The sequence below is a fragment of the Chlorocebus sabaeus genome, chromosome 10 (assembly GCF_047675955.1).
Source record: "Chlorocebus sabaeus isolate Y175 chromosome 10, mChlSab1.0.hap1, whole genome shotgun sequence".
Taxonomy (NCBI): domain Eukaryota; kingdom Metazoa; phylum Chordata; class Mammalia; order Primates; family Cercopithecidae; genus Chlorocebus; species Chlorocebus sabaeus.
The window spans coordinates 23,708,520-23,733,704 of record NC_132913.1 but is presented as its reverse complement, the minus strand read 5'-3'; positions in this window follow the sequence as shown (position 1 = coordinate 23,733,704).

Genomic DNA, 25,185 nt, shown 5'->3' with positions numbered 1-25,185 from the left:
TTTAAAAGTGGGTCAAAGACATGAACAGACACTCTCAAAGAAGATATTTATATGGTCAACAAACATGAAAAAAAGCTCAACATTACTGATCATTAGAGAAATGCAAATCAAAACCACAATGAGATACCATCTCATGCCAATCAGAATGGCTATTACTAAAAATTCAAAAAACAACGAATGCTGGTGAGGCTGCAGAGAAAAAGAAACACTTTTACACCGTTAGTGGGAGTGTAAATTAGTTCAACCATTGTGGAAGACAGTGTGGCAATTCCTCAAAGACCTAGAGGGGGAAATACCGTTTGACCCAGCAATCCCATTACTGAGTATATACCCAAAGGAATATAAATCATTATATTACAAAGATACAGGCATACATATGTTCACTGCAGCACTATTCACAATAACAAAGACACAGAATCAACCTAAATGGCCATCAATGATAGACTAGATAAAGAAAATGTGTTACATATACACCATGGAATACTATGTGACCAAAAAAAAGCAACAAGTTTTTGTCATTTACAGGGAAATGGGTGGAGCTGGAAGCCATTGTCCTTAGCAAACTAATGCAGGGACAGAAAACCAAACATCACATATTCTCACTTGTAAGTGGTAGCTGAATGATGAGAACACATGCACACATGGCAGGGAACAATACACACTGGGGCCTGTCAGTGGGGTTGCAGGAGGAAAGAGCATCAGGAAAAATAGCCAATGGATGCTGGGCTTAATACATAGACAGTGGGATAATCTGCACAGCAAACCACCATGACACACGTTTACCTATGTAATAAACCTGCACATCCTACACATGTACCCATAAACTTAAAATAAAAGTCGAAGAAAAAAAATTATCATGCTGTTGTCTCATATATTTTGAGGAAGTCTGGAAAAATCCAGTCAGAGCAAGTGCTTCTTGCTTTTTGCTCCCATTACAGGGCTTTCATTCTCTCTTGGCCTCAGTTTCTTGTGTAGCAATGGGGTGAAGATTTAATAGAATGAGATAAGGAGAGTAAAGAGGCTTCACTCAGGGCCTGGCATGTGGAAGACGAGCAATAAAATTGTAGTTTGTGCTATAACTTTAGAATGTTTAGAATTCCAGATATGCTGCTTTACCTGTATGCTATGAAGTGAATAATATTATTATTCTTCCTTTGTTAAGAAAAAAATGTTCAAAAAGGTGAAGAAACATGCTTATACAGTTAGTAGCTATAGATGATGAATTCAAAGCTAAAGCTGCCTAAAACCAAGTTTCTTTTCTTTTTTTTCTTTTTTCTTTCTTTCTTTCTTTTTTTTTTTTTTTTTTTTTTTTGAGACAGGGCTCATGGTCACTCAAGCCAGAGTGCAGTCATGTGATTGTGGCTCACTGCAACCTCTAATTCCTGGGCTCAAGCGATCCTCTCACCTTAGACTGCAGAGTAGCTGGAGTAGCTGGTACTATAAGCATGCATCGATACACTTGGTTATTTTATTTTTTGTAGAGGTGAGTCTCTCTATGTTGCCCAGGCTGGTCTCAAACTCCTGTCTCGAGTGATCCTCCTGCCTCAGCCCCCTACATTGTTGAGATTACAGGTATAAGCCACCTCACCTGGCCTATTTTCTTAACTATTCTTTCTTAATGATCCTGTAGCCTATGGGAAGTAAAAGTTCTGAAAAGAGTTGCTTGTTATCTGATCCAAAGAATTAGTTTATCTATAGTACTTTTTGTTTTGAGGGGGTTGTGTATAATCACTTCAGCTTTCTTAACATTATTTCCATAAGTTAAGAGTTAAACACTGGATCTGTGGCAAGTTGCTGTAGTCCTCATCACACCTTTTATCTTATACCTAATCTGCTTCACTTATTTTTGTTACCTGCCACTTCCCTTTGGCATCTCAACTTATGGTCCTGGAATATTCCTTTTCTATTTCTTCTTGCCAAAGAACCCTGACGTATCCACATAAAGATTTATACATATAAGTTCATAGCAGATTTACTTAAGTAATACAACAAAAAATAGAAACAAGTCATATATCGTATAGCGGTAAATACACATACATTCACGATTCACGTCTGTACAAGTAAAACTAGAGAACTCGGAATGAGACTGGTGAGTTATATCAGTGTCGATATTCTGATTGTGAATTTTGCTATTACAAAAATGTAAGGGTAAGACTGGGTAAATAGTACATGAGCGCTCTCTGTATTATTCCTTATGACTTCATGTAAAGCTACAATTATCCCAATATAACTCAATAAGAACTTGTATTTATTAGGTTTAGCAATCATTTCTAAGTTAGAACTAAATTACCATATTGAGATTGTATTATTCCTAAAAAGCTGAGATCAGCTTCTTTCATGGTTGTTTTTTATCGATAGTAACTATTATTGATAAGAAATAATAATAACGGTTACTAAAGACTTGGGAAGGGATCTTTTTGAAGCATGCGATTCTTGAAATAATCTAGCATTTATCAAACTGGCAAGCTTTGGCCAGCAAACGGCACTTGGGAAAGAAAGGTACCAGGTAATGGAATATGGTAAAACTATGTTCACTTTGCAAACATGCTGAGGGCCTGATGACAGCAGGCTTTCTCATGTCTCTGAAAACTATCTGACAAGGGATAAGTGTGTCAAGGACTGAGCCTGAAGAATTCTAGTTTCATATTCCAGATTTGTTTCACAGAGGCTTTACAAGAGAGCAACATGAGAAACATACAGAGCTCATACTATGGTGGAAAACATAATTAAAGAATTGATCCCTCAAAGAGACTTTAACATGTCATTGGATTCTGAGGATTTTATCAAGAACTTGAGCCCATGGTGGCAAAGGACTGGTTGCAGAAGTGACAGAAAAACATGAATAAGCGGATTGCTTCTGAAAAGGCAGTTGGTACAAAAGGACAGTCATAGGAAAAAAACAAAAAACTGAAACTGTTTTTCCTCTGCTCTCACACAACAATAATCAACACAGAACACTTCAGTGACCAAATGTGTGAAGGGGTTCTCCCCACCAATGAGCAAGTAATTAACCTGCAGCAGACACCAGCTGGGTGTCCTTAATTAATTTCCAACACTATCTACTTGGAGTTAGCATCAGATCCCACAAGGTGGGGGCTCAGTCCCCAAGACTACCACTCACTTCCAATGCCAACTGCAAGCCCCAGGTTATTTTTACTATGCTTCTTACTGACCAGCTACAAAAATTCACAACCATTTCCTGGGATATGATTACCTTTGCTGGAGTAGCTCACAAACTTCAGGGAAACACTTACTCTCATTTACCAGCTTATTACAAAGGATATTTTAAAGGATATAAATAAATAGCCAGATGAGGAGATACATATGGCAAAGTCTGGAAGTGTCCCAAGCACAGGAGCTTCTCTCCCTGTGCAGTTGGGGTGTGCCGTCCTCCCAGCACATGTTTGAGTTCTTGCTCACCTTCCTGTAATCCTCCATATGTTCAGCTATCCAGGAGCTCTCTGAAACTAGTCCTTTTGAGTATTTACGGAAGCTTTATTACATATGGATAATTGATTAAACTATTGGCCACTGGCAATCAACTTAACTTTCAACTCCACTTTCCTCCCCAGTGGTTGGTGGTGGGGGTAAAAGTTCCAATCCTTTAATTCTGCTTTGGTCTTTCATGTGACCAGCCCCATCCTGAAGCAGCTAGGGCAGGCCAGTCATCCGTCAATTCATTAGCATACCAAAAGACATCACTTTGGAGTTTCTAAAGATTTCAGAAGTTATATGCCAGGAAAGAGGATTGAACACCAAATATGTATTTTACAATATTACAGACAGAAAATTATATTATTCTTCATCTGAAATTAAAAAAGAATTTCAACATTTCAGAATGAATTGTTGAGATTGGGTTAAGGAATTTAGTCCTCCAAACAAGTCAGACTAAGTACAGTCTAACCATAACTAAAAACAAAATGAAATCTAAACTTGGAGATTATTCCACCTATGAGCTTTTATTTGTGATATTTGATCTGAAACTTGATATCCCATCAATATGCAAATAATGGAGGAACTTGAAGATTGGCTAATGGCAATGTAGGCAGTTTGTGTGTAATACCTGGAATTCGCCAAAAATGTTTTATTTTATTGATAAGTCACACAGGTTCCCCAGTATGTACCTGGCATAAAGTAGAAGCTAAATAAATCTTTGCAAGAGGAAAGGGCACACAAAAAGAAGACAGGAAGGAAGGAAAAGGAGGAAGGAGGGGAGAAAGACCATATTTTAAGCTTTAGCTGAATTTATACCCCTAAAGACAAAAAATAAAATGTGTTTGATTAAAATGTTTAATAAGTAAAAGACATTGACATTTCATCTCTTACTTCATACCTTCCAACCCTCTCCCCAGTAAGTCATTGATTAGTGAGTTAAAATATACATTTACAATAATTTCAAAAGTTAATAATTATGAAAAGTATAAATTGAGATGACTGTTTAAAATAGATTTCTTTCTCTCTCTCCCTCCCTCAGGAAACTCTGGGTGGGGAAGGAAGAAACATGGTTAGACTACATTGATGCCATTTCCTCATCTAAGCATTTGACTTAAGAAATAGAAACTGGCCATGATTATTGAGTAGGCATGGCAGTTCAGCTGAAGGATGATCAATAGACTTCAACTCAGATGCAGAGCTTGATTGACAGAAGGTAATTTTGAATTGGACTCAATGGTGTTAGAAAGTGAGGAAAAGGTAAGTCTTCCTAAATGAAAAAAAAAAAACAAAAACAAACATCTCTTTGGTGAGTTCATCCTTTTAGCCTGAGTCTCTTTGATAGTTGACAGTATAAAAGTTTGCACCTTCAAATAATTTTTTTCAGTTTAGATTATTATCAATGTTCTTTGTTGCTATTATTTAGTATATTTTCACAGAAAGAGGCTAGAAATTGCCTTCTTTCCTGTAGGTGAGAGTAACTGAGCATTATGAAGGTTTTCTGCCAAAAGCATGGAGCCTCCTCAGATAAGTAATCTCATCCTTCACCTATGATAAATAAGCTATAAAAATCATGAAAAAAGAAACAGAATGTGTGAAATGCACAGACAATGTTGTAGAAACCTCATTTGTAAGACCATGAGTCTTCCCCATTGTTTCTCCACAATGCTGAATCTTCTCTATTTCTATTTTTGTTTGGGGATTTTTTTCTTTCCTAAGCTGAAGTGTTTTGTGCATGAGACTGAAAAGCTGCCAGGACTGGTCCATCTGGCTGGCCAAATGGATTGTGCTCACTAGAGCAATGCCACACGTATACCAGCAGAAAGTTTAATTTCTGGGCAGCCTAACACCCCACCTCCTTTTTCAGTGTAATAGAGACCACATTTCTGTTTTCCAGAAACTTCTCCAATTGGCCTGATTGTTGTCACCTTGTCTTGCCTCCCATAATCTTGATCTCAGTCGCTAGAGAGTTGAAGAGTGCAAATTCTCCTTCCTATCAAGTCCAAAGCAGTGAAATGAGTTTGATGAAAAGGGTTATGGCAAGTGAAAAATCACTATGTTATATTTGATTACATTTGTCTGACCTTGAACAATCTTAGGAGCCAGAGTAGTCATTTCGGTTAAGTAATTTAGTTTAAATTGCTTAATTAAGAAATAAAATTTCATGGAATTCCCTAGATTAATTTGCACTTATACTTAAGAGCATCAACATTTATAATCAATTTAAAGAGGAAATAGGCCTAGAGTATTTTATAATTTGCAGTGAAATCTAATTGGATTCATTTGGGCTGAAATAGGAAATATAGAGAGATCTGATATATTTTTAATTTCCCAAATCTAAAGAATAATAATGGGCATTTAATCTTAGTGAGACACTGAGTTTTAGACTTGAAACTGCAGAAATTATGGATTTTGGAGATAAGTGGCTGATTCCCCCTGTGTTCTTACCTTTCGGGGAAGGTATTCACCAGTCTAGATTGCAGCAGGAACCCACAGGTTGTGTTGGCTTCTGCATTAGCAGAGCAGGGAGGGTGCCTGGATTCACCAGGGCCTGCTTTTCTCAACCTCTGCAAATGTTCTCTATCCAAACCTTTCCTTCCCCTCTTTCTCCAGAAGATTTAAATGAGAATGTCAAGATAAGATATGAGTATTTAAGAAGATTCTGTCTGACTTGCAGGATAGTGATTTGAGAGGGAACAGACTAAGAGACAGTGGGGCATTTTTGAGGCCATGTGTCTGTCCTAGTCAGAGATCCTAAGATCCTCAAGTAAGACAGCAGTAGTAAAAACGGAGAAGAGATATTCTAGAGGTCATATCAAAAAGCTTGGTGATATATTGGGACAAGTCGGGAAAAAATAGTATGAGGGAGAAAGAAAAAGCAAGGATTGCTAGCAAGTTTCTGTCTTGGGTGACAACTAGTCTCCCAAGCATCTGTATATTCAAGCTTGTCTGGAGCTGGGTTTATGTCTGTAGTACCATCTTTTTATTTTCCAGTGTGTTTCAGTTTGGTGGACAAATTTATATGGTCACTCTAGTAAAAGAATGAATGGCAATCACAATCACACTGGGAACTTCAGGGGAGACACGAGCTGAAAGGAGGTTTTAGACCCATTATATCTGAAATGCCTATCTTACAATTTATTTATTCACTCACTTCCTTTAAACTGTTGTTCAAACATTCCCTTTTCATTGAGCTTCCCCTGACTATCTAATTTAATCCCTCTACTTCCCCCTTGACCCATCTTTAATCCTCCTTTTTTTGCTCTACTTTGTCTTTCTTCATAGCACTTTACACCTTCTGTCATGCTGTATAATTCACTTATTCAGGATGTTTATTGACCACTGCTTGACCTCTGCTAGAATGGAAGCTCCCTATGGACAAGGACCTTGGTCTCTTCTGTTTAATGGCATATCTCAAGCACTTAAAGCAGTGTCTTCTATTTAGTAGGTGATCAGTGAATAATTTTGGAAAGAATGGATGAGTGAATGAATTTACAAGTATAGATTGCATGCCTACTGTGTCCCAGGATGTTCAGCACAAAGTGAATCATATAATTTTAGGAACAAGAAAAGGTCTATGCTAGAGTTATGAGTGTGTGTCTGTAGCAAGTAGATCATGTTTGAAGCTGTGGCATGATTAATATGCCCTGCCATAGGGAAATCATTTTAAGTGAGATAAGAACAGGGCTTGGGATTGAGCACAGAAATTAACAACAGTTAGGGGAAGGTGTGAGAAGAGAAATTTGGATGGAAAATGAGTAGGAGTGCCCAAGAAAATAAGCAGAACCAGGAAAGGGTAGTGTTGCAGAAACTGAGGGCGATTAAAAGTTTTTTTAATAAGGGAGTTGTCAAGAGTATGAAGTAAAATGCATTATTCAAGTAAAGCCTGAATAACTGTTATCAAATCTGTAGGCAGGATGGTTGCTATCGACTGAACTGTGCCCCTTCCACCAAATTAATATGTTGAAGCCTCAATTCCCAGTATGACTGTATTTGGAGATAGGATCTCAAAAGAGGTGATGAAAGTTAAATGAGATCATAAGGATGGGGCCCTGATCCAGTGGGACTGGTGTTCTCATAAGAAGAGAGAAAGGCATTGGGGTGCACTCATACAGGTGAGAGACCATGTGAGGACGCAGCAAGATGGTGGCCACCTGCTGGCCAAGGAGAGCAGTCTCAGGAGAAACCAAACTGTTTGCCGCCTTGACCCTGGACTTGCAGCCTCCAGAACTGTGAGAAATATATTCCTATTGTTTGAGCTCCCCAGTCTGTAGTATATTGTTCTGGAAGTCTTAGCAGACTAATAAAATTGTCATTATCAGAATGTTGTTATTGAAATCACAGCATTTGTCAACAATATCTAAAGTTGATACCATATAGCAGTAGGGTAAGGAGTCAAAGGAGGGGTGAGGATAATCCCCTTTTATGGAATGGTAGCTATAGGGTAGGAGAGAAATGACCCAGGAACCAGAGACTGTGTGGGAACCCTAGGAAAGAGCCATAAATAGTGGTTGCCATAAATTTCCAAGAGACAAGTTGATCATCTTCACACTGTAATTTTATAATATTATGCATAGCGATTAGGGGATATTTATTTGTTTTTTAACCAAAGGAAATTCTTGGTAGTTTTAAATTTGAGACAAGTAGGAGACTATTACGACTATATTAACAATGAAGCTAACACTCTTTTGGCATGATTTCTGGGTCACTGAAACAGCCTAGACCTATGGAGCTAAAAGCTGTCCTAGGTGGCGTTTCAAAAAAAACCAACAAAAAACAGAACAATAACAACAACAAAAAACCCCTAATAGTATTTAAGACTACTACCCACCTTAATTCTTTCATATTGCTGAGTTTGAAGACTGCCATATGAATATAAAAGCATAGCCCAACTAAGGATACAGTCTTTTACTTAGAAATTGATATGTTATACACTGCTAGAGTATCACTGGAAATGGAAAGAGAGAAAATTAAATTTAGCAAAATTTCTCTTAGATTGAGTATTATTTGTAGTTAAAAGGAATAATGTTATAGTCTGCTTCTGGGTTAGGATGGAGAAGCCATGGAGAACATAGCTGAGTAACAGCAGATGATCACTAGACCAGCTTCTTTAGAAAGTAGAAGTTAAATGCAAGGATTTATTTAAATAAGCACATGTCCAAACTTGACTATTGTCTTCAGCATTCTTTTTTTCTTCTTTTCTCCCCTCAAATGTCTTCATTTCTTCTCTTAAAAAACAAAGAACAAATACGTTTAAAATATGGGTTTAATGATGTGCCAGGTATGAGCACCTCTGGACTGGCCACATTATTATCTCTATCACCACCTCAAATCTTGCCTTACTGAAGGGTATTGATTGCTCCGGAAGGGTCCTTTAACCCCATCCAGGATTTTGTCTTCTATACTAATTGTGGTGGATATATTCTAAGGTGAACTCCACCCTCATACCCCCTGCCTCCTGGCATGAGTGGGACCTGGGACTTGCTTCTAACCAATAGAAGATGGAATATTAATGAATATTACCCCATGATTACTTACTATTAGAGTTGCTCTAGAGATGCGCCTTGCTAACTCAAAGTTAGCACCCTTTTTGGAAATATCCATAAGGTGAGGAACTGCAGGCAGCCTAAGATATCAGTTTGTTGCCGTAGTACTAAAACCAGTAGGAGAAAGGATGAAAATTCCAATGTGTAAGCCAGACAAATTCATGTCTTTTGAAGGCAATTTTAGTATAGATTGATCACCTTACAAAAAGAAAGATGCCAGTTGATAAACTCAAAACAGAATACACATATACACACTGATTAATCCCATTTCAATTCTATTATCCTTTACCTAGAATAAAGGACCAAGAGAGTCCCTGTAGATGCACAGTTTTTAAAACGATGCCATTTTGGGTACAGCTGCATTTATTTCTTTTGTAAGAAGTTAATTTTTCTAATGGCAGTCAAGAAAATCTTCACAAAATTACTCTCATTTTTTAAAGCTTTTTTGAAACTTTTACAAATTAGGGCAGAGTGTGAAAACCCTGCCATTTTTCTGAGTAAGAGATGAAATTGTCTAATACAAATCAAGTATGGGTGTGGAAAAGAGAACTTTCAGAAAACTCCCCAAATGCAAAAAGACATGATTCCTTTACCCCGTATTTGCCAAATAAAGCCCTCTAAGAGCATTAACTTTTCTTCAATTACTGCTTTCTAGGAAAATACAGAGTTGAATGTACTTTACAGTCAAGGAAGATTGGAGACACTGACTTAAAAGTATGTCTGCAAGAATTATTACATAGTGAACAGTAATAACTTATGTTTGTATGTTGTTTCACAAGGGCATTAATGGTTTTATGAAATTCAAGGCTGAGACTACATTTGACATTTGGAGAAAGGGAGAGAGAGAAGGAGATAGAGTGAGTAAGCGAGGGAAATAGAGAAGGCCAAGACAAAAGTGGAAGTTTTATACTGTCTACTTTAAGGCATTACCATCATCCCACCTCACTTTATTAGCATCTGTGCATATGTGGACATCGGACTTTTATCCATCTACCACTCATTCAAGGACACCAAAGAGAGGGAGGAGATTCATCAACTTGTCCAGAAAATCCTGATTCTTTACATCAGTCCTCCTTCCCAAAGTGTAAGCACTAAGTTCTGAATCTTTGAGCACTAGAACTGATTCTTTGAGAAAGAAATTGGGGCCCAAAGAGGTTGCATACCTTGTCCAATAAGAATAAGAGTAGCATATAAAAGAACGTGCTCACCATTTATTGAGGTCTTACTTTGTATTGACCACTTCATATACATCACTGTTAAAGCTTTCAGGAAGCCTTATATATAAGAGGAAAGTGAGACTCAAACTTTAAGGTACTTGCTTATTAACACAACTAATAAATAACGTATGGGGGATTTAAATCAAGGTCCATTTAATTCAATAGCCCATGCCCCTTTCATTAACTAGGCACTACTTAAGAATCCAGATCTCTTTATTCCCAGCTATGGCTTCTATTTTAGCAAAGAGTCTGACCCAGGTTCTAAGTCCAAGTCAGTCTTGTGAGGATTTACCCAGAGATTGTTTTTCTCATGCAAATAGCTAGAAGTTGAGCTCATGAGAAGGTAGAAGGGTAGCTATTGGGAAAGGGTCCTTATGTGTAGGGTGTATGCATGTTGCACTCAGGCAGGAGCACACATGGCTCTGCTATAAAAAGTGCAGCAAATGGTGGATATTCTCTCTAACATTTATGCACAGAGCTATGTTTTTATTTTTATTTTTTGCCATTTATTTGAAGTACAGCTTTTCATTGCCTCCACATGAAGGTTTTTAACAACATGTATCTTCAGATACCTGTTTGAAAGTCCATGGTGACTCAGCCAGTGTAAGCCATTTCAATTCTGGTTAGATCATCATTCCTAAGACCATCAGTTTGATGTCATAGGCCCTAAGTCTCCTTGCTGTTTCCTTTAGGGAAGGCAGTGGAAATTTACAGGCACTGAAGGACCCTGTCAAAGGCACCAGGCTTTGGATGGAGCCCTGAATGCAATGTGGCACAGTGAGTATTTACACACCAAATGGAAGGCTTTTCAAGAACAGAAGGTGCAGACAAACACAATAGTCTCTTACTCATGCTTTAATGAGCCAGGGTTCTTGGTTGAATGGATGCTCAGTAACAGGACGTCTGTGCAATGAGAAAACAAGCAGAGGATGCTTGGGATTGCTTGGACAGGTGTCTCCAAAGGGAGAGAAACATGACTTATGACACTTGAGCCTTGAGCTAAATCGACACCACTGCCATCACACTTGGAATGCAATTTGTGGGCAGAGATCTAGGCTGTATATAAAAATGACATGAACAGCAGCTTCAGCCTCAGGAGGCTTCATAGGAATAGATAAAGAAGAGGATTACGGAAACCAAAGCTTTTGTTTAAAGAGAGATTACAAAGCATTTATTTTGGATCAAGTCAGCCTGAAGCTTAACAGCTAAAACTTGCCCTTTTTTCTGCTCTGTGATGAGTTTTGCTCTTAAACTGAGTCCTCAAATGGTAAGATGAAGATGAGGCTTTATTTGGAATGACCTCAAATGAGACCGTTGGTTTTTCACTCTTTTGTTAATATGAATTCAGGAAACATGAAGATTAGTAAAGATTCTAATCAATTGCCCAACATTAGTTTTTCTAGTAACAAGGGCAAATGTGCTTTTTAAGTACTTGAAGGTGAAAAGGAAATCATACAGCAAGAAAGGGGATGCAACAAGGTTAATGCCTGCAGAGCTTTTCATAAATTGTGGTTTCTGTGTTGGAAATTGTTCAAAGTAAAGACTGCCCATGTAGGGAAAGTTTAAAAAAAAAGGCTTTAAAACACTCAATCTCTACCCCTTTTGAGACTAAATTGAATTGACTGCATGGCTGATCCAGTGACTGCAAAAACCTACACATTCAGGCGGTGACTTTTACAAAATGAATTGACAGTGTGGCAGGCCAGATGGCAGAACAGGAACAGCTCCAGTCTGCAGCTCCCAGAGAGATCAATGCAGAAGGCAGGTGACTTCTGCATTTCTAACTGAAGTAACCGGTTCATCTCACTGGGACTTGTTAGACAGTGGGTGCAGCCCACGGAGGGTGAGCCAAAGCAGGGTGGGGCGTCGCTTCACCCAGGGAAGTGCAAGGGGTTGGGAACTCCCTGCCTTAGCCAAGGGAAGCCCTGAGGGACTGTGCCATGAGGAATGGTGCACTCTGGCCCAGATACTACACGTTTCCCATGGTCTTCACAACTCACAGACCAGGAGATTCCCTCGGGTGCCTACACCACCAGGGCCCTGGGTTTCAAGCATAAAACTGGGCGGCCATTTGGGCAGACACCCAATTAGCTGCAGGACGTTTTTCTCATACCCTAGTGGCACCTGAAATGGCAGCTAGACAGAACAATTCACTCCCTGGAAAGGGAGCTGAAATCAGCAAGCCAAGTGGTCTTGCCGAGTGGATCCCACCCCCATGGAGCCCAGCAAGCTAAGATCCACTGGCTTGGAATTGTTGTTGCCAGCAGACAGTCTGATGTCTATCTGGGACCATCAAACTTGTTGTGGGGAGGGGCATCAGCCATTACTGAGGCTTGAGTAGGCGGTTTTCCACTCACAGTGTAAACGAAGCCACCAGGAAGTCTGGACTGGGTGAAGGCCACTACAGCACCACAAAGTTGCTATAGCCAGACTGCCTCTCTAGATTCCTTCTCTCTGAGCAGGGCATCTCTGAAAGAAAGGCAGCAGCCCTAGTCAGGAGCTTACAGATAAAACACCTATCTCTCTGAGACAGAGCACCTGGGGGAAGAGGAGGCTGTGGGTGCAGCTTCAGCAGACTTACACGTTCCTGCCTACCAGCTCTGAAGAGAGCAGAGGATCTCCCAGCACAGCACTCAAGCTTTGCTAAGGGACAGACTGCCTCCTCAAGTGGGCCCCTGACCCCCATGCCTCCTGACTGGGAGACACCTCCCAGCAGAGGTCAAGACATACCTCATACAGGAGAGGTCTGGCTGGCATCTGGCAGGTGCCCCTCTGGGACGAAGCTTCCAGAGGAAGGAACAGGTAGCAATCTTTGCTGTTCTGCAGCCTCTGCTGGTGACACCCAGGCAAATAGGGTCTAGAGTTGACCTCCAGAAAAATTTCAGCAGACCTGCAGCAGAGGGACCTGTTAGGAGGGAAACTAGCAAATGGAAAGGAAGAGCATCAACATCAACCAAAATGATGTCCATACCAAAACCTTATTCGAAGGTCACGAAAATCAAAGACCAAAGGTAGATAAATCGAAGAAGACGAGGCAAAAAAACAGCATCAAAAGGCTGAAAATTCCAAAAACCAGGACACCTATTCTCCTCCAAAGGATCACAACTCCTTGCCAGCAGGGGAACACATCTGGACGGCAAATGAGTTTGACGAATTGACAGAAGTAGGCTTCAGAAGGTGGGTAATAATAACAAACTACTCCAAGCAAAAGGAACATGTTCTAACCCAATGCAAAGAAGCTAAGAACCTTGAGAAAAGGTTAGAGGAATTGTTAACTAGTATAACCACTTTAGAGAAGAACATAGATGACCTGATGGAGCTAAAAAACACAGCATAAAAACTTCATAAAGCACACACGGGTATCAGTAGTTGAATCAATCAAGTGGAAGAAAGGATATTAAAGATTGAAGATCAACTTAATGAAATAAAGCATGCAGACAAGAGAAAAAAGAATGAAAAGGAATGAACAAAGCCTCCAAGAAACTTGGGACTGTGTGAAAAGACCAAACGTACTTTTGATTGGTGTACCTAAAAGTGACAGGGAGAATGGAACCAAGTTGGAAAACACTCCTCAGGATATTATCCAGGAGAACTTCCCCAACCTAGCAAGACAGGCCAAGATTGAAATTCAGGAAATACAGAGAACACTACAGAGATACTCCTTGAGAAGAGCAATCCCAAGACACATAATCATCAGATTCACCAAGATTGAAATGAAAGAAAAAATATTAAGGGCAGACAGAAAGAAAGATCGGGTTACCTACAAAGGGAAACCCATCAGACTAACAGAGGATCTCTCAGCAGAAACCCTACAAGCCAGAAAAGAGTGGGTGCCAATATTCAACATTCTTAAAGAATTTTCAACCAATATTCAACATTCTTAAAGAAAAGAATTTTCAACTAATACCCAACATTCTTAAGAATTTTCAACCTGGAATTCCATATCCTGTCAAATTTAGCTTCATAAGCTAAGAGGAAATGAAATCCTTTACAGACAAGCAAATGCTGAGGGATTTTGTCACCATCAGGCCTGCCTTACAAGAGCTCCTAAGGAAGCACTAAATATGGAAAGGAAAAACTGGTACCAACCATGACAAAAACATACCAAATTGTAAAGACAGTCAACACTATGAAGAATCCGAATCAACTAACAGGCAAAATAAACAGCTAGCATCATAATGACAGGACCAAATTCACACATAACAATATTAACCTTAAATGTAAACAGGCTAAATTTTCCAATTAAAAAACACAGACTGGCAAATTGGATAAAGAGTCAAGACCCATTTGTGTCCTGTATTTAGGAGACCCATCTCACATGCAAAGACACACATAGGCTCAAAATAAAGGGATGGAGGACTATTTACCAAGCAAATGGAAAGAAAAAAAAAGAGCAGGGGTTGCAATCCTTGTCTCTGATAAAACGGACTTTAAACCAACAAAGATCAATAAAGACAAAGAAGGGCATTACATAATGGTAAAGGGATTAACACAACAGGAAGAGCTAACTATCATGAATATATATGCACCCAATACAGGAGCACCCAGATTCATAAAGAAAATTATTAGAGACCTACAAAGAGACTTAGACTTCCACAAAATAATAGTGGGAGACTTTAACATTCCACTGGTCGCAGGGAGGACAACATCACACACCGGGGCCTGTAGGGGGTAGGGGAATAGGGAAGAGATAGCATTAGGAGAAATACCTAATGTAGATGATGGGTTGATAGGTGCAGCAAACCACCGTGGCACGTGTATACCTATGTAACAAACCTGCACATTCTGCACATGTACCCCAAAACATAAAGTATAATTTTAAAAAAATGAATTGACCAAAACCCAGACAATTTGTCAACTATTTGTAGACTTGGTCTCTGCTCAGATAGGGATGATTCATGATCTTTTCTATATCAGAGAGATTTTTTGCTTCATTGAATCTTTCCCTTTCTTTGGGAATTAAAATCTGAAGAAAAATGATACAATTTCAAAGGTACTATATGCAAAGTTATATGTATGGTTGATCTTTCATTAATACAACAGAGAGGCATGGAACACATACTAGATGCCAGGTTCTGTTCAGAGCACTAGAAGTCCAGGGACAAACAAGACAACTCCTTATATTTAAATTACTGTAGGGAAGACAAAAACTGAATAGTTAGGCAAAGAATGATATGCAAAAATATACTTTGGGGCTGGGTATTGTGACTTATGCCTGTAATTCCAGGACTTTGTGAGGCCAAGGCCGGCAGATCACTTGAGGTCAGAGGTTCAAGGGCAGCCTGGCCAATATGGCAAAACTCCATCTCTAATAAAAATACAAAAATTGGCTGGGTGTGGTGGCACACAACTGTAATCCTAGCTACTTAGGAGGCTGAGGGATGAGAATCACTTGAACCCAGGAGATGGAGTTTGCAGTGAGTCGAGATTGCACCACTGCACTCAAGCTTGGGCAACAGAGTGAAACTCTGTCTCAAAAAAAAACCCAAAATATACTTTCATATTATGATGTTACCAAGAAATTAAAGGAGGTGCAGTGTAGGAAGTGGTAAGACTACTTTAGATGTCAGGAGAGGCTCTGAGAGGCACCTGAGGAGGTGATATTTGAGCAGAGACCTGAAGATATGAAAGAGCAAGCTATATAAAGTTCTGACAAAGTAGTATTCAAAAGGGAGGGGATGGCAGATGTAAGGGTCTGGGAGCAGAAAATGAGCTCATGGTATTGCAAAAACTTTAAGGAGCTAGTGTGGTTGAAGTGGAGGGGGTGAGGATAAGCAAAGCAGGAGTTAGGTTAGAGAGCCACAGAGACCAAGGGAGCCCATGGCAATGAGCTGGGCTGTCCTCCCCCATGTAATGAGAAGCTGTGGTAGAGTGTTGCAGGAGAAGGGATAGAACCCAGCTCTATCTGGTGACTGTGTGGAGAATAGACTATCAAATGGCAAGAGTAGAAGCAACACAGTCAGTTTTGAGATAATATCTAAAGTCTGTGAAGGAGATGGTATCTCAGAGAAGTGTGATATTTGAAAAAGTGAACGAAAGTAATGGGACTTGGATATATTTTGAGAGTAAATCCAATAGGGCTTTCTGGCGGCCTGGATGTGGGGCTGTTGAGATGAGAGAAAGATTTGAGATTATGGGATGAATCATTTCAATATCTAGGCATCTAGAATGGAGCAATGTACTACCTTCCTTTAAGCACAGGCTGTGATTGAAGTTCAGCAAGTAGAAGAATGTTGGTAGCTGAGATGAAGAAGACAGTGAGGGAGGGGACCTTTTGGGAATTTGAGGTGGAAAAAAAATGTGGATATGAACAAGTGAGATTTCAAGCACCTGTGAACTACTGCTAGTACTAGTAACAGTAAGTTAGAGATGAGTCTGGAGTCTGGAAGAGGTCTGGATGGGGAATACAAATTAGGACATTATCAACATGTAGATTCTATACAAGATCACGGAAATGGCAGATTGCTGAGGGAGGCAGAGAGAGAACAGGGTGAAGGACCAAGAATGGGGGCAGGACAACATTCAAAGAAGGATATAGAAAAAGAAACCAGCAAACAGAACTGAAGAGGAGCCATCTGTGAAAAAAATAAACTTCACTGAGAATAAAGTAAAGAGAGTATTCTGAGCTTTCTGAATGTTTGAGTAATACAAAGACATAGAACTGACTGATGAATTTATGGCAATAAAAGCATTGGCAACACTAGTAAGAGTGATGAGTGAGGATAAAAGTGTGATTATAGAGTTAATAGAAAACGGAAGGTGAGGAAGTGAAGAGTGACTATAGAAAATGCACTCATTGCTTTTTTTTCTAAACATAGCAGAAAAAATTGAAGATAGCTAGAAGGAGATGTAGGATCAAGATTTATTTTCACAATGTCTTTACATGCTTCAGTGGTCAGGATAGGCTAAATTATGCTGCAGTAATAAATTGGACCCTAAATCTCAGTGATCTACAAAAAACGTTTATTTTTCACTTATGCTATATGTTCAAGGAGGGTTGGCTGAAGGCTATGCTCCCTAGTTTCTCAGGGTCACAGTCTAATTGAGGTTGTGTTGTTTTATACCTGTTGTATATCTGCTCCATATCTGAAATATGGAGCCACCTCATTGCTGCACGAGAAGGTAAACACTAGAAAAGAATGAATGGGATTTTCACTCTCAGTCTGCAAGTGATGCACATCTGATTGGTCAAAACTAATCACATGACCTGCCTAACTGCAAAGGCCCATGGTAAATGTAGGATAGCAAAGGAAATCTTTTGTGGCATCACTGCCTCTACTACATAAGTTGATGGGGATTATCCAATAGAAAGTATAAATTTGATGTAAGAGCCAAATTCCAGAGCAGGCAAGAGGAAATGGAAATCAGTACACTTTGGAAGAACAGTTTCCAGCAGCCTTAACTGAATAAAGATGTTTTACCCTACCCACTGTGTCAGGAAACAGAATGGGGTAAATGGACAGAAATTCATGGAACCTGGGAGATGGAAAGATGAATGTGTCCTTTTCTGAATAATTTATTTTCTCAGGGAAATAAAACGGTGGTCATCAATTAAGAATGAAGAAAAGGGAATGATTCTTGTAGGTTTTAAGATAAAGTATGTGTGTAAATATTGGTCTCTAACAGTAGAGAACGAAGTTTACTAGAAACATGAGAGAAGATGGCAGAGGCAGTATAGTGGGCTGGTTACTAGTCGTGGACTGTGGAGTCAGACTGTGATCCAGTCTGGCTGGTTCACTTATGATCATGGCCTCAAGTGACATACTTACCAGCTAAGTGCCTTAGTTTTCTGATCTGTAAAACTGAGATAATAATAGTAGTTATGCTACAGACTTGCTTAGAAGTTCAAAACAGAGCCTGGTACTTTGAAGTGTCAGCTGGTATCATGAGGATAGCCTAACAATGGGATAATTTCACATTTACAGTCCTCGAGATGAAATGATGCCAGTTAATACAGCTGTGTGTTTTTCCTCTAGCCATGTTCAACTGCTTAGGAAGTTCCACTGCTCATCTTGCTAGGAAGCAGGTGTAGAGTAGGTAGAGATTTCAGTGTAACCAGGGTTAGACGAGATGTGCATGAGATAGGGTATTTTGTCCAATGCTCTACTTCTAGGTTTCTCCCTCTCCCAAGTATAAAGATGTTGCATTTCTTATCTGAAATCCAAAGTTGTTTTTTTTTTTTTTTTTTTTTTTTTTTTTTACTTTTCTGTGAGCTATTTCAGATTTTACAATGTCAAACTTTATAAGAGCCCAACGGAATATTAAGAGGTTTAGAATTCCATTTCTGATTAAATTAGTCCTCTTCTCCAAGGAAAGCACTATTTATGATTCCATAAAAGTGGCACATTTGGCAGAGACCAACTGACAAGTCTCTCCATGAGAAACCACCACCAAGAGCTACAGAAGTCAGGTAAATTATATTCAAAGCTTTCCTCTTGGAGGTGAAGGAAATGATTTTTAAACCAAATAATATTACATTATTGGCATAAAGTTCACATCATATTTGCCATAGGTGCCTGCTTTTTTGTCTGTTTTACATCCCTGAGTATTTGAACCTTGATCTTTAGTAGGAAACAATACACCAGAGTGTCCATTTCAATTTTTCTGCCGCCTTACATACTGCTTTCTTGGTTGCTAATGATCTGAGGCAAATGTCACCAAGTAGAAAAGAGGAATGATTCCAATGAGACTAAATGGGCAACTCAACTCTACCACATCTTTTCACATAGGAATCTGCGAGGTGGCCAGCAGAGGAATCTGTTATTGTATGATGATTATAGGACAATTTTCTCCATGTTTTTCTTTGCCTTTAGAAATTTTTTACTTTGGCTTTTTCTGCCAGAAATTGCATCTAGCATCCTTAACAACCCATACTTTATGGAAACCCTTATACTGTTTGGCAGTAGATCTTACTATCAATTCATTGGTATTCCCCATCCTAAAAATAATAGATTTCCGATTTAAAGGAGTGGGTAACCTCTTCCAACTATCATTAAAATACAATTGTAAGTATATGCAAGTGAAAATATGGAAATAGCAAAATATGTAAATTTAAGATAAAGAAAAATTGGAAAATAATGTGATCAAAGAAAAAGTATAATATTTATATTGCCAATGGAGCCAGATGGGAAGACACTCCCCTTTCCATCATTCTATTCACAGACACAAAGACCTAACACCTGGACAGCCAAAGCAATAAGCAATTCTTCTATGGCATTATATTTATAATGTTTACTTCATTTGCACAGGGAAATTGTGAGTGATTTTGATATTTTTTCTAATTTTTATTCTTTACTTTGTAATTTTTTAGTCTAAATAGCTTTTAAAAGAGAACATATATTTTGTATATGTTATATATAGTGTATTTTATATTTCCAAATATTTTTGCTGTATTCATGTATTACCATATAGTTAGGGAACAAGATATAGCCTTTAAAAGACAGTGCTTTAGAGGACTTAGACGAAATGGGTTTTATTACCTCTTATTTTAAGTCAAATTTGCAGTAAAATATTTTCTTCCCTACTTGATGTGTTTTATCACCGACATGAAGATTATCCCTTTTTTAATGAAGAAGATTAATTTATATAGTGAAGTTTGTTTGGCAAGCAGAGAAACAAAATAGCTATCTGAGTTCTTGTCCAAAATGGAGGGTATGTTTGGGTCTGTTTTGAACTGTAACCTGGTTAGTATGAAGAACAGCCATGAAATAGCTAGATTGCCTTAATGCCACAACTGAGGATGAGTTTTTAATACAAATAACTCTAATAATGTGGAGAGAATTATTGAGATAGTCTGTGTCATTGGTGAACTTTCTTTGGGTGCAGGGGGAGCTCTGGCATATCCTAGGATATAGGAGTCATCATCAAAAACTACAACTGAAATGTGATAACAGACCCTTGTATCTCCCAATTTGGAAGCACCTGTTTTAAAATGTATTTTTTAATATTGTTGACATTATTATTATTACTGTTATTATTAAACCATCATTTATATACATTGAAACATACAGGTCTTAACTGTTTAGGTGTAACTGGCATCCATATGAAGATATGGAACATTTTCATCACCCCAGAAAATTCACTCAGGCTTCTTCCCAGCTAATTTGGTTTCTTTCCAGTTTAACACTTCTATGCATAAAGAGGCTGTTCTTGTATATTATGGTGAACATAAGCACTCATTTCTGTTGGGCATATGTCTAGAAGTGCGATTGCTAGGTTGCAGGATATGTGTATGTTAAGATTTAATAAATACTTTAAAATATTTTTTCAATGTAATTGGACCAATTTCCACTCCTCCAGCTAGGCAAGAGAGTCACAGTTGCTTCATAAACTTGCCAACACTTTGTATTGTTCGTATCTTTAATTTTACCCAACGTACAACCATGATGGGTTCCTATACATATGTAAAGATGATTCATGATTTGAGTCATTTTTCATGTTCATTGGGTATTTTGCTACCCTCTATAATAAAAAGCCTGTTTATCACTGTGTGTTTTAAATATTCGTTTTCTTATCTACAATTATGTCCTAACAATTGGTCTCTGATTTCCAAAACGTGAGGGATGCTTTGAATAGATTTTTCTATTCCTAATGCTTAGCACATTGCTCTAGCACACTGTATATTCTTAAAAATATTGATTTGAATGAAATGAGAATAATTATTAAATAGTTCCTCCTATGTTCCAGATGCTTTTCATGTATTTCTCAGTAATCCCCATACCAACTTCATTTACAGATGAATAACTTGAGGTTTAGAGAGTTTTAGGTACCTGCTATGGTCACAGAGCTTCTAATTGGCTTGCATTGCTATAGTCTGAAACCAAGATTGTTGGATTCAAAAACTATTTTCTTTGTTCCTCCATTCACCACAATGACTTCAGATTAAAAAGAGCCTTCCATTGTACTCATTCTGCACCCATTTACTCAGCAGAATCGCAGAGGATGCTGTCCCTTCAAATATCCATGTCTTTCTTCTGTTCTCTGGGCACACAGCCAAACTACATTTCCCAGAATGCTTTAAGTTAGATAGCATCTATTATGGCACTGGAATGTGATATAAAATTGTATGCCATTTCCAGGTCTCACCTATAAAAATCTCCCACATGCAACCTTCCACTTACTGCTCCTGTGGAACATTTGGACTCTACATTTTGAACATAGAGTTGTCATAATACATAAGAAGCCTGGGTCCCTGAGTGACTGTGCAGAACAGAAAATCTCACCCCACCCCCCCACACACCCCCTGCTATCACAATGGTCTTTCACGAGTAAACATTAAGTTCTCATTGTGATAGACAACAGAGGTTTCAGGGTTTGTTAGAGCACCTCAGCCTACTACAATTTTTCTCTAGGTGTTGGTGCAGAGATGAACAGCTATTAGCCTTAGGGAACTTCAGTTTGATAAACAAATGCAGTTGATCCTTGAACAATGAGAGGCTTTGTGGTGCTGACTCCCTGCACAGTCAAAAATCTGAGTATAACTCTTGACTCCCCAAAAACTTAACTAGCAGCAGTCTAATGTTGGCCAGAACCTTTACCGATAACATAAACAGTCAGTTAATACATAATTTGTATGCTATCTGTAATATATACTATATTGTTACAATAACGTATGCTAGAAAAAAGATAGTTTTATTAAGAAAATTGCAAGGAAGATAAAATATTTTTACTATTTATTAAGTGGAAGTAGATCTTCATAAAGATCTTCATCTTCATCATCTTCATGTTGAGTGGACTGAGGAGGGAAAGAGGAAGGATTGGTCTTGCTGATTCAGGGGTAGCAGAGGCAGAAGTGATCGAGGAGGTAGAAGGTGAGACAGAAAAGGCAGGAACACTGAGTGTACATTCTATTGAAAAAAAATCCACATATAAGTGACCTGTGCTGCCCAAATCTGTGCTGTTCAAGGATAAACTGTAACTCTAACACAATATGACAAATGGAGTTCTATGGCAAATGATGGAGGCAGAATAATTCTGTCTTATAAACTTACAGAATACCTCATTGAGAGGATAATATTTTTATGTGGATCCTGAAAGATCAAATCAAATGGATGGGCCTTTCAAGTTATAGAAACACTATGAAGAAATGCATGGAATAATAAAGAGCATGGTGCACTTTCTCTGGAGATTTGTGAAGTTCTAGGTAGCTGCAGTGCAGCTCTTAGAGCATGGTAACAGAGAAGCCCAGTAAAATAGACTGGTAGTTGAAATTGAATATGCTATTAAAAGAAATTAGAACTTGGTCTTACGATCAGTGGGGAGTCATCTCTTATGAACTGTAGGGAGAAGAAATTAGAAGCTGGAAAATCATTTGAAGGTATTACAATTATCCAGGTGAAAAATAATGAAGATCAGAACTAAGACACCGTAAATAGGAATTAAGAGGTGGTAGAATCTTAAAATTAGTACTGTTGTGGATGCAAAAAGAATAACATTTAGACTATTCCTTTTGTTGAATGTCTCCCACTATTAAAAAAGTATGACATAAATCACGCTTGAATGAATCTTTGGTATTTACATGTCTCATTCTAGAATCCATGTTTCCAACTTCTCAGAACATCTAGAAGCCTTGTCTGTACACAAATTGTGCTTATCAATAACATTTTATCAATGAAAAAGCTGAGCTTTGATTCTGGAATTATTAATTTTTTACATGCCTTTCCCCAATTTATCATTTCTTTATCTACACGGAAGACAAATAGTTTAATTCCACAAACAGTTATTGAGCCACTATTATGTTTTCATACAACAATAAATGCTAACGATAAGGAGGAGTATAACCTTTTATCTCAGTCTTTATGAAATTCCTGGCCTAGTAAGAGAAAAGTAGGTCAAGAAGGACAAGATCGCAGCACCAAATGCAGTCTAAAGGACCTGTCAAAATCAGGTGGTATGAGGGTTCAAAGTGCTAAGAGGGTTCAAAAGAGTGATGTTAAAGGATTAGGCATGGTTGGTATTAGTCATGGTTCTGTGCAGACCACAGACAACGTGGTACAGGTTTTCGTGATGAAGACAGTGATGATGAGATGACTGTGATAATGATGTTGATGATGACGATGGTGATGGAAAAGGAGGACAAGTTCCTTTTAGCATTTACAGTTTTATCAGCTACTGCTGATGTCTGTGGGCACATGGCCAGGCAGGCCATTCATCCACATTCATGCCTAGTTTCCTGTATTAATGACTCAAACCACTGATTATGTAATAATAATGATAATAACTGTTAGGCAAATAGTCAGTTTCCACTGTTTGTTTTGTATCTTCAGGGGATTAAAGGCAGTTTTACAAAACCTCCCTTAAATTTACAGAATAAAGCAAATACACAGGAGGAAATATACCACCAAGGATTAAAGAAGCTCATGTCAGGACCAGGGCAGGAGATACCCAGAAGCTTAGCAAAATGAATGAATGAGTAGTTTATTTAGTTTTGTTCCTGAAAATATATGTACAAACAGAATCACAAGTGGAGGATAAAAGAGTAGACCATTGTATAAGGAGGGAAGGTAGGGAAAAAAAGTAGGAAACAAGATTTTGACTTGTTTTTAGATTAAATAGGGCTGATTCCAGACACATCGTAAATTTCCCAAAGGGGGAAAATTTTGGCAGAAAATCAGAATCACGGTTTTAGAACTGAACATTATTCTTCTAACTGTAACTAAAAAACTCTAAATTTTTCAGCTGGAAAATGAATTTTGGAAATAATATAATAGATGCATTAATTTATTCTCTAAGCACATACTGATAGTCTCTTATAGACCAGATCCCATGCTAGGTATTGGTAGAAAAAATGCTAAGACAATGTTGTCTCCCTCAAGGAGTTTACAGTCACACAGAGTGACTCTCAGGGTAATAAAAACAACCAGTAACCACGGTGGCGAGTATTGTGGAGCTATGTGCGAGGATGCTAAGAAAGTATGGAGAGATGAAATCTTGGTCTGACTGGGACTGTGTGAAAAGGTTTCTCAGAGAAGAAACAATCTTCAGCTGGGATAAGCCATATAAGGAGTAATTGGATAGAAGAAAAAAAAAGGAACTAGGCATTTAAGGCAAAGAGGAAAAAAATGAGAAACTGATCATGCATCAGTAATAATTATTGCAAGTAAAATTCACTGACGAGTCTTAAATTTATTGGGTAAAAGCTTAAGAAAAAACAAAATTTACATATCCTCAAAGCATCTCCTCCAAGGCATGATTGACTACAAAAGCAAAGATAATTTTACGGAAGTAAAATCTGGCAGAAACAACCTTCTAATGGATAGAAAATAGCTTTGCCAATAAGAAGACATATCAACATTATGAGCTCCATGATATGATGCACTGAGAAAAATACAATATCATTTTGTGGTGTTCTTGCCAAAAAAAAAAAAAATATATATATATATATATATATAAAATAAATAAAATAACGTAACTTTACTCTGATCCCAAGAAAACACATGAGACACACCACACCTGAGGTACATTCAGCAAAACAACTGATCATTGCTCTTCAAGAGTGTCAATGTCAGGGAAGAGAAGGAAAGACTAAGGAACTATTACAGACTGTCGGAGACTAGGAGGAAATAACAACTAAAATGTAAGGTGGGATTCTGAATATGGTATGGACTCAGAAAAATGTTAGTGGAAAAAAGGGTAGAATTTGAATAAGGTCTTTAGTTAATAGTATTTCCTCATGTCAATCCCTTTTACTTGATAAATGAAGTATTGTTATGCAAGATGGAAGGGGAAGAGGAGTGAGGAATATACAAAAAGTCTCTGTAATATTTTTTCAACTTTTCTGTAAGCTTAAAATTGGCTCAAAATTTAAGAGTTGAAAAAAAAAGGAAACGCAAATTTAAGATAATGAAGTGTCATTTGGCAGATAAGTACATTGATAGAGTCTAAGTGTTGGATATTTCTAGGAAATGAGGTAAGCCAAGCCCTTCCTAAGGTCTTTGGGCTTAATCTTCTAGATAATAACAGGCTATTGAGGCAGTTCAGCAGCAGAGCAC